At 40.2% G+C, this 14,383-nt stretch overlaps 1 pseudogene; it reads right to left on the reverse strand.

Annotated features, from left to right (window-relative positions):
* Positions 1 to 3,118: 3,118 nt before the first annotated feature.
* On the reverse strand, positions 3,119 to 3,234 carry LOC117527166 (annotated as a pseudogene).
* Between the last annotated feature and the right edge of the window lie 11,149 nt (positions 3,235 to 14,383).

Consider the following 14,383-nt stretch of genomic DNA (forward strand, 5'->3'; position numbering starts at 1 on the left):
AAAGATAAACCGTTGCCCCAGTCTGAGTTCAAGAGCCCTCTGGAGCAGGTTTGCCTACAGGATGTCTCTAGTCTATACACTGCTGCATTCATTTTTCCCTCAATCCTGACTAGTCTCTCAGTTCCTACTACTGAAAACATCTCCACAGCATGATGCTGCCACCACCACGCTTCACTGTAGGGATGATGCCTGGTTTCCTCCAAACATGGTGCCTGGCATTCAGTCCAAAGAGTTCAATCTTTGTCTCAGAGAATTTTCTTTCTCATGGTCTGAGAGTCCTTCAGGCGCGCCTTTTGGCAAACTCCAGGTGGGCTGTCATATGCTTTTTACTAACGAGTGGCGTCCGTCTGGCCATTATACAAAACAGGCCTGATTGGTAGATTGCTAAAGAGATGGTTGTCCTTCTGGAAGGTCCTCTTCTCTCCATAGAGGAATGCTGGAGCTCTGAAGAGTGACCATCAGGTTCATTTGTCACCTCCCTCACTAAGACCTCTCCCCCATACGCTCAGTTTAAACGGGCGGCCAGCTCTGGAAAGAATCCTGGTGAATCCGAATTTCTTCCATTTACAGATGAAGGCTTCTGTGCTCATTGGGACCTTCAAAGCAGTAGAAATGTTTCCCTTCCACAGATTTGTGCTTAAGATAATCCTGTCCCAGAGGTCTACAGACAATTCCTTTGACTTTGTGCTTGGTTTGTGCTCTGACATGCGCTGTCAGCTGTGGAACCTTATATGTAGACAGGTGTGTGTCTTTCTAAATCATGTCCAATCAACTGAATTTACCCCAGGTGGACTCCAATTAAGCTTTAGAAACATCTCAAGGATGATCAGTGGAAACAGAATGTACCTGAGCTCAGCTTCATGGCAAAGGCTGTGAATACTTACCTACATGTGATTTCTTAGTAGTTTTACTAATTTAATTTGTCTAAAAGTTAAAAAAAAAATCACATTGTCATTATGGGATATTGTGTGTAGAATTTTGAGGGGAAAAGAGTAATTTTATCCAGTTTGGATTAAGGCTTTAACATAAAATATGTTAAAAGTAAAGTGCTGTGATTACTTTCTGGATGCACCATATGTGTTGAAATGATGTGTAACTGAGATACACTAAAACGCTGCAGTGTTTCATTTTTGACATTCCATCGCTGCTCGCCAGAAGTGTTGGACACACTTGGGAAATTGTGGTTTCTGTGAAAATGAAGTATTTCTGCACAAAAATATTAACATATAATTATCATATTAACATATATAATGTACTATTATACCACACACACACACACACATCAGGATTCAGAGAAGACACAAAGTATTTTGGGTTTCCATTTTGTTATGTTTTTCCAGCTTGAATCTTTTCTGGCTCATACAAGCGACAGATGCAGCAACGCTGGAAAATAATTCCTTGTTTTTCCGTCCCCATCCCTTTATTCCGCTCAATGAACCGTCATTGGTCTTCGTACTCACAACAACAGAGTGACATGTTGACATTTGCATTAAACATCTCCACTCAAAATCTTTGTTTTAACTGCAGTTTTTCTTCGGCTGTGTATTGGGAAGAAAAAAAAAGAAAGAAAAGACACCTGAAGGAAGGTGTGTGTGTGTGTGTGTGTGTGTGTGTGTGTGTGTGTGTGTGTGTGTGTGTGTGTGTGTGTGTGTGTGTGTGTGAATAAGCTCAAGAGAAGAATGAGACAATGCTCTGGAAATTCATCTATCCTGACAGAAGTGTCTTTTTATCTCCGCGCATTAGCAATCTGCTAAACGTAGCCTGTCTGCTTTCCTGCCTGAGTAAGTTTGAACACAGAGGGAGGCCTGTTTGTTTCATGTGGGAGTGTCAGGGTCACAGTAGCGCAAACGATTAATAATGATTTGTTAAAAATCCCATCACATCCCGTCAGCACGGACACACATTTGATGTCCCAGCTATTATGCAGTCTAATTAATCAACTCAAAGAGCACTCAAGTCATGCACCTTTCTCCAAAACCATCTAGTCATCTTTAAATTAAGCAGCAAAACAAATCACAATCCTTGCTCCAATTAAATGGCCCATGTCTGCTATCAAAGTACATCTTTGTCCACCAGATACAGATCAATAAGTGGACTCAGACCAACATGTCCAGACAGATGGGTAACCATGAGATTCTGAAGACTCATCTTTCATCCTGGTCCTCATGTTTCCTCCTGATTTTAGATCCTGATCACACATCTTTCATACTGCTTGCTGGCCTTTGATCTTGATTGTTCTGTTAACAATGCTTTCATACCAAAGGATTGTGGATCAAAGTCCAGCAATAAAATTTCACTTTGAGCAGCAGTTTCTGCTTATACAGTCAAAATCTAATTTTACACAACATAAAACCTTTGAAGGAAAACCTCACAATGTGTCAAAACTGTTGCATCAAAGTTTATTTTTCCTATGAAGGGAGCAACAACTGGGAGACCAATGCTGTATCAGGGCCCTGTCACATCTCAACAATTTAGCCAGCATATGCCAACTTATGAAAAATTTGTAGAATACCCTGGATATGTCAAATAAGTTATGCAGCTGTCACACCATGACGATTTAGCGAGCGTACGCTGACAGCCCCATTTCCACCGAGCAGTCGGTCCAGCGGATTGTATAAAATTATTATTTCATAGCGGAGTAATCATTTGCTATCAGAATTTGGCTGATGAAACAACCTGTAATCCAGAATCGCAGAGGAATTTTCTACAGCTGCAGCTGTTCTCGTGTGCTTCATGATGTGGGGAATGCATTTGGAATCATCTCAAAGGCAATTATTTGTGATATTATTTATATTGTATTAGCTTGGTAAAACAGTTGCATTTTCATACCTTCTTATGAGTATCTGTAAAATTCGGTTTATTAAAAAATCGAATATCTCATCATAATCATTCAGATGAGCTGCGCTGTGGTGTGCAGTGCTGACACAGTGACTCGCAGGAACACTTAGTGTTTTTAAATTGTTTGCACAATGTTCACACGTTGTTGTTGTTCATATGGCTGATCCCGGTTTTGTTCGGGATCGCCACAGCGGATATAGCCAGATCCTCATCGGTAATTGGCACAAGCTTTACGCCAGATGCCCTTCCTGATGCAACTCCAGTTTATCCAGAGAAACACACACAGCCGCTGGTGTTCCAAAGAGGTCTCCCATCCAAGTACTAACCAGATCCTGCTCTGCTTAGCTTCTGAGATCTGATGGGATCAGGCTCACACAGAGCAGATCGGCTGCTGCGCAATATTCACGTGTAGTTGACAAAATTAATGTGTGCCAGAGATTTTCAACATTTCAAAATTTTCTTTGCGTACTTGCACGCAGCCGCGCACAGTTTACAATGGTTTACAATGAGTTTAATGTCTGCCACGGTAGATTGCGTACCAGTGCACAGATAAATTTCAGGCAAGTGTCAAGGTACCTTGAGAAAGGCACAGAGAGCACAAAACACTGAAGGACTTCTTTTAAAACACTACGTTTCTTCAACCAGGACAAGGAACTAAAGTATTTTCAGATGTCGTTTTCCAAAATCAGGATGCTGTATGTGGATAGGTTTTTGTCAGGCTGTGATGATGAATACGACTGAAATGAACAGGGAACATTAAGACTTTGTATTTACTCAGTGTATGTATGGTTTTAATATTTGAAACTGTCTGAACTGTTTGGATGACTGCAGCTTTCAGTTGTGCAGCCAATCAACGGGCAGCATCAATGGGCGCATTTCGACTTTTGAGCAACTTTCAAGAAAGGTGTTTCAGTCACATAACTTGTTTAAAACTTAAGGCCCATGTGTGTGGAACGTATGAGCCATACGCTGGCATGCATCAAAAATATTGTGCACGCCCCAAATTTTTCAGTGTACTCAATCGTACTATGTCGTATACCAGCATGCTTCAATGCGCTCTTAACTTATACAAAACTAAAAAAACTCCATAACTTATTAGACGTATGCCAGCATATTCGGCATATTTTTCATACATCGGCGTACGCTGGCTAAATCGTCAAGGTGTGATGGACCAGTCATGTTTTCTCCAGGCATTATCTAGCAAATAGTTTACTTGGCGCAAGTACAGAGAACCTGGGCCAGGTCAAAGTGACCCTAATGTAACACCTACTGTTATAAGGTTGCTTCTTGAAGATACAGATGGACTACAAGTGTAGTTGGAAGACAGAGCAATTCCATGAGGTAGTTGTCATGTTGAAGGATGAGGATTTGTTATATTTGCCGAAAAGGAAAAAGGCGACTGTTTTTAATCACAGAACCTGCAGCAGAAGCCATCACACACATTGCTGTTTTCTTCTTCTACTGCTCACATTACCAACACAGTATTCAGTAGCAGCGACCTCATGTGTGCATTAAACAAAGGAAAATTATTATTTTACAGCTTATTACCGCGTTGTTTTTGTGTGTCTGTGTTTTATATATATATATATATATATATATACATACGAGGTATATTAGAAAAGTATCTGACCTTATTATTTTTTTCAAAAACTATATGGATTTGAATCACGTGTGATTACATCAGACATGCTTGAACCCTCGTGGGCATGCGAGAGTTTTTTCACGCCTGTCGGTTATGTCATTCGCCTGTGGGCAGTCTTTGAGTGAGGAGTCGCCCACCCTCTCGTCGATTTTTTCATTGTTTAGGAATGGCTCAGAGACTGCTGCTTTGTTTGATCAAAATTTTTTCAAAACTGTAAGGCACAACTGAGTGGACACCATTTGATAAATTCAGCTGGTTTTCGGTAAAAATTTTAACGGCTGATGAGAGATTTTGGTCTGGTAGCGTCGTCATAAGGACGGCCCACGGTGCCTGACGGCGATCTGCGCTTCGAGGCGGCAGCGTCTCGCCGTTTCAAGTCCCGCTCCGTGGGAAGTCCTTACAGCGACAGAAACACCCCATAATCTCTCATCAGCCGTTAAACTTTTCACCGAAAACCAGCTTAATTTCTCGAATAGTGTCCACTCGGATATTCTTCACAGGTCCAGAAAAAATTTTGATAAAGCAACGCGCGCCGTCTGCAGCAGCGTGTGAAACAAAGGAATTCAGCCGAGAGGGCGGGACCACATCTCACTCAAGGCCTGCCCACAGGGAAATGACGTCACCGACACGCGTGAAAAAACTCACGCATGCGCACGAGGGTTCAAGCATGATTGGTGTAATCACACGTCATTCAAATCCATATAGTTAAAAAAAAATAAAAAGTAAAAAAATAAAAGTAAAACTTTATCTCCATGTTTATTCTTATAAGATGAGTCTGTCTGGTCTCTTTATTTCTCGAGTTGACCTTCTTAGATCAGGTTGTTGTGGTAAAGTTTCTGTGTTACATCCTGAGTCGTAACAGGCAATCCTTTGTGACCTCCATTGGCCACATTGGTGGTTGGTGGTGTTTTTAGGAGACTGCGTCTGTTACGCCTGACAGTTTGACCATCCTCAGTCTGCACTGTGAAGGATCGCGGTGCTACTTCCTGTAACACGGTACCTTTTGTATCCCATCCATCGGCGTCTTCACTTCGCACTGGGTTCAGCAACATTATTCATCCATGAATGAATGAATGAATAAATTCACTCATTCATTCACATACAGCACCAGCCTTTAACACATTCCCACCAAAAACATTTGTTCAACACCCATTTCTCTTTGATATCTATGGCACCCATCAAACAGGTGTTTGGGAAACTGGTTCAGCATCAACACAGCCGTAGATCCACTTACTTCTGGAAGAAGATAATTGTGAATCTTAAATTCCACAGAAACTCATCTTGGATGGCCAGACAAGATGAGTTTCCAATCCAGGAGTAGCGATTTTGTAGTGCTGTAGATGAGTTGACACCCTGCACCAGAGCATGATCCCAAACTTGACTCCTCTTGAACAATAAACTTTATTTGCATTTAGGGGAGGTGATGGTCTAGTGGTTAAAGAGTCGGGCTTGAGACCAGAGGATCCCCAGTTCAAATCCCAGCCTGTCCGGAAAAATCACTAAGGGCCCTTGGGCAAGGTGCTTAATCCCCTACTTGCTCCCGATGTGTAGTGGGCGCCTTGCATGGCGGCAACCTCCCATCGGGGTGAATGTGAGGCATTGATGTGTAAAGGGCTTTGAGTGTCTGATGCAGATGGAAAGCACTATATAAATGCAGTCCATTTACCATTTATTTCTATAAATGAAGTCCATTTATTTGTGGAAAAACAAGCAAACATGAGCCTGATTTACCCAAGTCAGCCTTGCTTATGTTGTAAATTTGTTTTATGGGAAAACGCTAGTCAAAAATCCAAGGTTCAGCCACATTAGTGCCTCCTAGAGGCACACTGCGCACATTACATGAAATCAACAACTTACTGATGGTGTTTTTTTGTTTCTGAGTCTACAAATGTAGGTATCCAGTAGAGTTATAAAAAGGACAAGAGGTCAGGTCACCTAATCAAAAGGGTTTCTCCCCTTTGGAGCATGAATATGTCCAGTAAAATTCATTGCAGTCTGCCTATTACATTACTGAAATGTGGGTTATAAAATTGACACACTGGTCTGAATATTATGAGAATGATGTAGTGCATGAAATGAAAAAGGTATGAATAAATCTCATGGAGTAAAATCAACCCCTTAGATTTTGGAATTTTGTTCGATCCTGCCATAAAAAGGGTCATAAAAACATCAAGAGTCTTCCTCCTAAACTTCACGACAAAGGTTGACAAGACCTACGACTCAGAACTTAAGTGTTAGTCGGACAAATTCTTAGACGAACCAGCCATACAGAGAAATTATATTCATAGTGGATGACTGTAGAATTAGAATTATATCAAACAAAACAATATATGCATATAAAAAAACATAAATCACCATAAGATGTCCTATCTCAAAAGCGAAAGGCGCATATCACACATTTCCCTCCAGTGTCGCTCGCTTCTTTGGTGTTTTTGAAATGTCACAAGAATTATACCCTTCCCTAATTTTGGAAGTGACATTTAACTGAGAATGCCTTCATCAAAACACGGTGCATCCGGAAAGTATTCACTGCATTTCACTCTTTCCACATTTTCCCTCCTACTGAGAGGCAGACTGCTATAGGCTAGTGACTAAAGAATAGCTCTAATTAGCAACTGTTGTGCTCTAGTTAGCACACCTAATGACAGGACAGCTGTCTCTCTAATGATGGGATGGATGCCTTTCTGATGGCTCCCTTGATGACGTGAATGACTCATTACCATGAACAAAAGACTGAAACTCCTTTGACCTGACTGAGGTCCACTGGCGCCCTCTCTGCGGTGCCTTTAGGCTATACCAGCCAGGTATAGCCACCGCAGAGAGGGCGCCAGTGGACCTCAGTCTGTGGTTCATCTCCACCTTAAAGACACTAACCACATGTTTGAGGACAAGGAAGTTAAAATATTAGCCAGAGAGAAGAAATGGTTTGAGAGAGGGGTCAAGGAGGCATTCTTTGTGAAACGTTTGAAACCCAGCCTTAACCGGGGAGGGGGTCTGAGACACACTTTATCCCCTGTTTACAATGGGGTACTGAGGTCAAAGGAGTTTCAGTCTTTTGTTCATGGTAATGAGTCATTCACGTCATCAAGGGAGCCATCAGAAAGACATCCATCCCATCATTAGAAGGACAGCTGTCCTGCCATTAGGTGTGCTAACTAGAGCACAATAGTTGCTAATTAGAGCTATTGTTTAGTCACTAGCCTATAGCAGTCTGCCTCTCAGTAGGAGGGGTCTGGTTAGGTTTAAAACTCCAGCTTTTGTTGGCTTCTGTTTTATTCTTCTCTACAAGAGTCAGACAGCAGTCAGACTTCCAGAGCAAGAATTTTAGCTGAGGAAGCTTCTGCGATTTGAAGCGAACCGTCCTCGCGTCAAGAAACTCAGTCCAGTCGAAGATTCAAGCTTCTCTACTATGGAAACCACCTGGACAACTGAGAGCCTACACAGAAACTTTATAGAAAATTGTAATAACGTTTGAAATTTTAGATTTAACATAATTCATGTAAGTTTTCCTTAATTTATCATCAATAAAAATGGCAAGGAATTTAGTTTCAGATACAATTTCAGTTTCAACGTTGTTCAATGATAAGCTTCTATTTAAATTCCTGGGCTTATTTCCAAATATAATACACTTTGTCTTACCAAAATGAAATGCAATTAATTAGAATCAGACCAATGTTTAAAATTTAGTAATTCCCTCTCCATCATAGTGTAGGAATAAACATTATTTATAAAACATCAAAGCAATATCAGCATGTTTGAAAAAAAGAAAACTGGAATAATGACAGTGGACCAAGCTGATGAAATAACAAAGGCGCAAACCTCAGCCTACTTGAAAACCAGGGTTAGGGTTTAGGGTTAGAGTCGTTGCCGTACAAACGGACAGACGGGACGAACACCAATTTCTCCTGACAAGCACAACTTACAGTTGAAAATAAATTGAATTGAAATTAATGTTTGACCCAATCAGCTAACTTCAACATGGTCTATCAACAGTGAAACATGCAATGTCCTGGATAAATTACAGCATGGTCCACATTTGGAAATCGGGTAACTATAACTCAAATATGTGCTTGACCATTAATTTAACTGCCATTGCAGTGTGTAGGACTTGGTGTCATCTAGTGGTGAGGTTGCAGATTGCATGATGTCATCACCATTCACATAATAGTTTCTCCATTATGTTTTTGCTTCTTTGGTGACTGAGATTCTTGCGCCCTTGCCTTGACCCTACTTTTCACACAAATGAAGCTTCCCACACTTGTTAGCCTGCACTCTTCTTTATTACCCTCAGTTGTCCAGCTACACTGCAAATTGCATAAGAGGGAGTACGTTTGTCTTCTTTGTGCTACCGTATCATCTTGGCAGCCTTCATAAAAACACATCGATTTATTGTTGCAGGTAATTAAACACCAATGAACAGATTGCTACTCTCCCTGCCTGCTAATAACACCGGTAAATCCCCCACACTGTAGCTTTAATGTTATTGGTCTTTTATTTGGAATGTAAAAGTTGATATTTACTGCTGATAAACAAAAGTCAGAACAGGGGAAATTTAAAATGCCTGTCAGATGTGGTGTGTTCATTTCATTTCTGGAGTTTCAGCTGTGGTTATAGCTTGTCCAGTGTTTGCAGAGCTGGAACCGTCTATCAGGAGCGCGCCGTCTTGTTCTCAAACCGTGATCAGGAGGGTGGTGAAGAATTGTAGGAGTATGGGGGGAGCAGTAAAGCCTACTTGTGTTTCTGTCAAAAACCTCAAAGATTTATCACGAGAGAAGGAAAAGAGAGAGGGCGAAGAAAGAAAGAAGCCAGATGACTGAGATTCCCTCGGTGCGAAGTGTATCCGTGAACGGCTGGTAATGTGGGGGAACTAAATATTCTTGTGGTTATTCTCCCGTAGGGAAAAGAGAGTCTATGAAGTGTATGAGCTGCTCAGTGTGTGTGTGCATGTGTGTGTGGTCGTGATTGACAAGACGTGACGAGGTGCCTTCATCCCCATCTGCATACTGAGCTTCCGATCCGACAGCACCCCCGGATCAATCAAAAATTTCCGGGATGGGAATGTTGAGGAAAGAGGAGAACATGACTCGCTTGCCTGGTTTGACACAAACTCGAGAGCGAGAGAGATCGATCCAGAGGAAATATTTCCATTGCTTTAAAATTACGCCGCCTCTGTGCTGAATATCAAACAGTGTGTGAATTAAATGCAGCTGCAAACTGTTCTGCAGCTCAAAGTTCAGTGGAAACAGAAGCACGGTTGATCACAGATCATAAACGTAAATAAACACAATGGATCGGCCCTCATCCCATCAAATAAACTAAAAATCCAATGACGACTGCTGCTGTCACACTGTTTTGCTCATGTAAAACATTTGTATGGAGCACTGATTAGCCACAAATTAATAGTTCAGTTCACATTTAAGTACATGACAAACCTCTCAAATTGATCTTATTTGATCATCACCAGCACGAACGAGCTGCAGGGCCTAAACTGGACTTACCTCTCCTGTGTAGAAGGAGGCGGCAGGAGCATTCTGTTAAGTGCAATAAATTAATTCCAAGATTTCAAGCACACAAAATACAGAAGAAATCTGAGAGGAGGATGTTGAGAAAACTGCTCACCTTCCATGACGACACCTCCCTCCCCCTGCATGCCACACTGATGTCCTGTCAAAGCACCTTCAGCAAAAGATTGCTCCACAGAAGATCTTTCCTACCTGTGGCAATCAGTTTTGCATAAACGATGTTGTACTCACTGTTAAAAAAAAGTAATGCTTACTGTTTAGGCACTCTGGCAAAACAATTTCCTTCAGGATTAATAAAGTTCTTATTATTATTCTTATAAATTTCCTTTGGACCATGAAAATTATGATGCATGTGCAAACCTCACCTGTTTACATGTTCCCTGCCAGAATTTTGTGCAAGCATGCAGACAATTCCCATATTCCATATTCATAAAGCTAAACGTGGTAAATTGACAATACATGCTATTTTTCCATATTTAACAGATGCAATCCTCTTTGCACTGTTAGTAAATCAGCATGCAGGTGTATTTGCAAGTGCAATGGTGTTTTTAGACATGCAAACTTTTACTATATCAGGCCATAAATGTCTTGTCCAAGGTGACAGACAGGCAGCATGAGTGGGATTCAGACCAGCATCGGCAGGTTAGCTCCTTATCCACTCAGCTACCTGCTTTACATGTTTCCATGCCATTTCGGTATATTGTGTACGGTGGGCCATCAGAGGCCAGAACACTTCCAAAAATAGATACAGCATTGATGCAATAACGGATAGTTACATTAAAAAAAAGTCAAAGAAATTGAGAAAATGCATGCAACCACAGAACATATAAACTCTACGACGAGGGTATTTAAGTGATTCCAGAAAGGGCCGAGAGGGTGTAGGTTTTCTTTGCAACCACCCACTCCACCAGGTGATTTCACTGATTAACTGATTCAATCTGCTCAAAATGATGTTAATCAGTGAAATCACCTGGTGGAGTGGGTGGTTGCAAAGAAAACCTACACCCTCTCTGCCTTTTCTGGAATCACTTGAAGAGCCCTGCTCCAGCACATGCAGCAATTTAATTTGATAACATGCAAGCAGCAAATTCACACAATGTACACAAATGGGTGCAACACAACAGAAGTACTAACAAGAAAAATAGGTTACTGCCTGAAGGACTTTTACTGAAGGACCATTCCAGACTCACCTCCCTGGTTTCATTAAGGTTGTGTTTGTGAGTCCATCTGTCAGGGGGACATGTTATTCTACCTAAAATTGTTAAAAATGAGCTGCTATTTATGTTTTTTTTCCCTCAACCACAGATGGCTGACTTCAAGCACCGTGAGTGTTATGCAAAAGAGGTGATGTCCCCTCAAAACTGACAAATCACAAATCAAAAACCTCCGACAACACTAGTTTCCAATTCCACAAATTTTTACCTTGGAAAAGTATTTCAAGGTGAGAGTCCTGTTAGAAGTGGCTTTTCATAAGCTAAAATATAATACAAAATATAGATCAAAAGGGCTTTTCAATGTTAAAATGAAATAGCCGCTAAATCTGCAATATGAATCAGACGCGCATCAAATTTATTCTATTCATCGAGAGTGCCAGATTGCACCTCACTGTCACAAATGAGAGTGACTGAGGCACTTTTAATTGTGATATAATACAAAATATACACCAAATGAGCTTTTCAATATTAAATTCAAATGTTCACAAAATCCACAATACGGATCAAACTTTGTCAGGCGATAGTGAGTGCCAGTCTGTGCCTCACCTTCAAATATGAGAGTGATTATGGCATGTTTGATTAAGATATAATGTAAAATATAAATTAAATGGGGTTTTCAATGTAAAATTTAGATCTGTAATCCGGATCAGATCCGAATCAAACTTTGACAGTCGATAAAAGATAACAGCCAACATAACCTCTCAAATATGAAGAAATTTGATCTTTTGTGACAGAGTTATGAATTTTTGAAAATTCAGTCAATGTTAAAGATAGGGATTTTTCCCATTTTCCATGATTTTTCCCGACTTTGACTTTGACCCTGACTTTGCAAACTGAATCAGTTCTTGCCTATCAGGAAATGAAACCTCTGCAAAAATGTTATAACAATATATGGAAAAATTGTGGGTTTACAGGTGTTCAAAAAGACAAACAAACAACAAACAGGGGTTGGCGGAGGCAATAGTAATAATAATAAAACTTAATTTTATTTGAAATGAGGATGGTAACATGATTTGTAATTAATTACTTTCTTTTAAGAAATAAAAATAAAAATGCTGCTTGAATATGAACATTTCAGTTTTTCCATATCATATACACACACGCACAGAGTACTGCACAACATGCTTTAAGCACATTTACTGCATCATAAAAGCATTAAAAATGGTGAAATGTGTGATGAATGAAGTGTATTTGTCAAAGGGAACCTCTAGTATTGTTTAACTTGTGCTCTATTTTTAGATGTTTTGAAGATCATCTTTTCACTCGGGAGAAAAGTCATTTTGCACAGGCTCTTCATATTACAGCTGCAGTTACAGGACAGGTAGAGATGCAAAATTGTGAAATGATAAACTCAAAATAGCTAAACATACATTGGACAAATGCCAGATTTCCCTCTTAAACGAAAAGAAAATAGTCTCAACCAGTGATCAAAAAGGGTGATCTAATATTTTTTACAAAGATCTACAACCCCTGGCAAAAATTATGGAATCACCGGCCTCGGAGGATGTTCATTCAGTTGTTTAATTTGTAGAAAAAAGCAGATCACAGACATGACACAAAACTAAAGTCATTTCAAATGGCAACTTTCTGGCTTTAAGAAACACTATAAGAAATCAAGAAAAAAATATATGGCAGTCAGTAACAGTTACTTTTTTAGACCAAGCAGAGGAAAAAAATATGGAATCACTCAATTCTGAGGAAAAAATTATGGAATCACCCTGTAAATTTTCATCCTCAAACTAACACCTGCATCAAATCAGATCTGCTCGTTGACATTGACCCTGTGCCATGACATTGACCCTACGTGTCTTCTTGCAAGGAATGTTTCGCAGTTTTTGCTCTATGGCAGATACATTATCATCTTGAAAAATGATTTCATCATCCCCAAACATCCTTCAATTGTCCAAAATATCAACGTAAACTTGTGCATTTATTGATGATGTAATGACAGCCATCTCCCCAGTGCCTTTACCTGACATGCAGCCCCATATCATCAATGACTGTGGAAATTTACATGTTCTCTTCGGCAGTCATCTTATAAATCTCATTGGAACGGCACCAAACAAAAGTTCCAGCATCATCACCTTGCCCAATGCAGATTCGAGATCATCACTGAATATGACTTTCATCCAGTCATCCACAGTCCACGATTGCTTTTCCTTAGCCCATTGTAACCTTGTTTTTTTTCTGTTTAGGTTGTTAATGATGCCTTTCGTTTAGCTTTTCTGTATGTAAATCCCATTTCCTTTAGGCGGTTTCTTACAGTTCGGTCACAGACGTTGACTCCAGTTTCCTCCCCTTCATTCCTCATTTGTTTTGTTGTGCATTTTTCGATTTTTGAGACATATTGCTTTTAAGTTTTCTGTCTTGACGCTATGACTGTCTTCCTGGTCTACCAGTATGTTTGCCTTTAACAACCTTCTCATGTTGTTGTATTTGGTCCAGAGTTTAGACACAGCTGACTGTGAACAACCAACACTTTTGCAGCATTGCATGATGATTTACTCTCTTTTAAGAGTTTGATAATCCTCTCCTTTGTTTCAATTGACATATCTCGTGTTGGAGCCATGATTCATGTCAGTCCACTTGGTGCAACAGCTCTCCAAGGTGTGTTCACTCCTTTTTAGATGCAGACTAATGAGCAGATCTGATTTGATGCAGGTGTTAGTTTTGGGGATGAAAATTTAGAGGGTGATTCCATAATTTTTTCCTCAGAATTGAGTGAGTCCATATTTTTTTCCTCTGCTTGGTCTAAAAAGTAACCATTACTGACTGCCACAGTCTTTTTTCTGATTTCTTATAGTGTTTCTTAAAGCCAGGAAAGTTGTCATTTGAAATGACTTTAGTTTTGTGTCATGTCTGTAATCTGCTTTTTTTTTTCTACAAAATTTAAACAACTGAATGAACATCCTCCGAGGCCGGTGATTCCATAATTTTTGCCAGGGGTTGTAATACCGTTCTCTTAGTGATTTATTTGTAGTGTCTCAAATAGTGGATGATTCAGTTCATCGGTCAGTTTAGTGTTGGCAGTGGAAGGAACACCAGGAACACCTCCTGCTTCTTAGAAAATATGGTCCCAGAACACCCAGCTCCAAAGTATAATCATGTGGAATTTACTATTTTAATATCAGTTGACTAGAAAAGGTTAATAGTTACGGTTAGTGTAT

The sequence above is a fragment of the Thalassophryne amazonica genome, chromosome 15, assembly GCF_902500255.1.
Source record: "Thalassophryne amazonica chromosome 15, fThaAma1.1, whole genome shotgun sequence".
NCBI lineage: Eukaryota > Metazoa > Chordata > Actinopteri > Batrachoidiformes > Batrachoididae > Thalassophryne > Thalassophryne amazonica.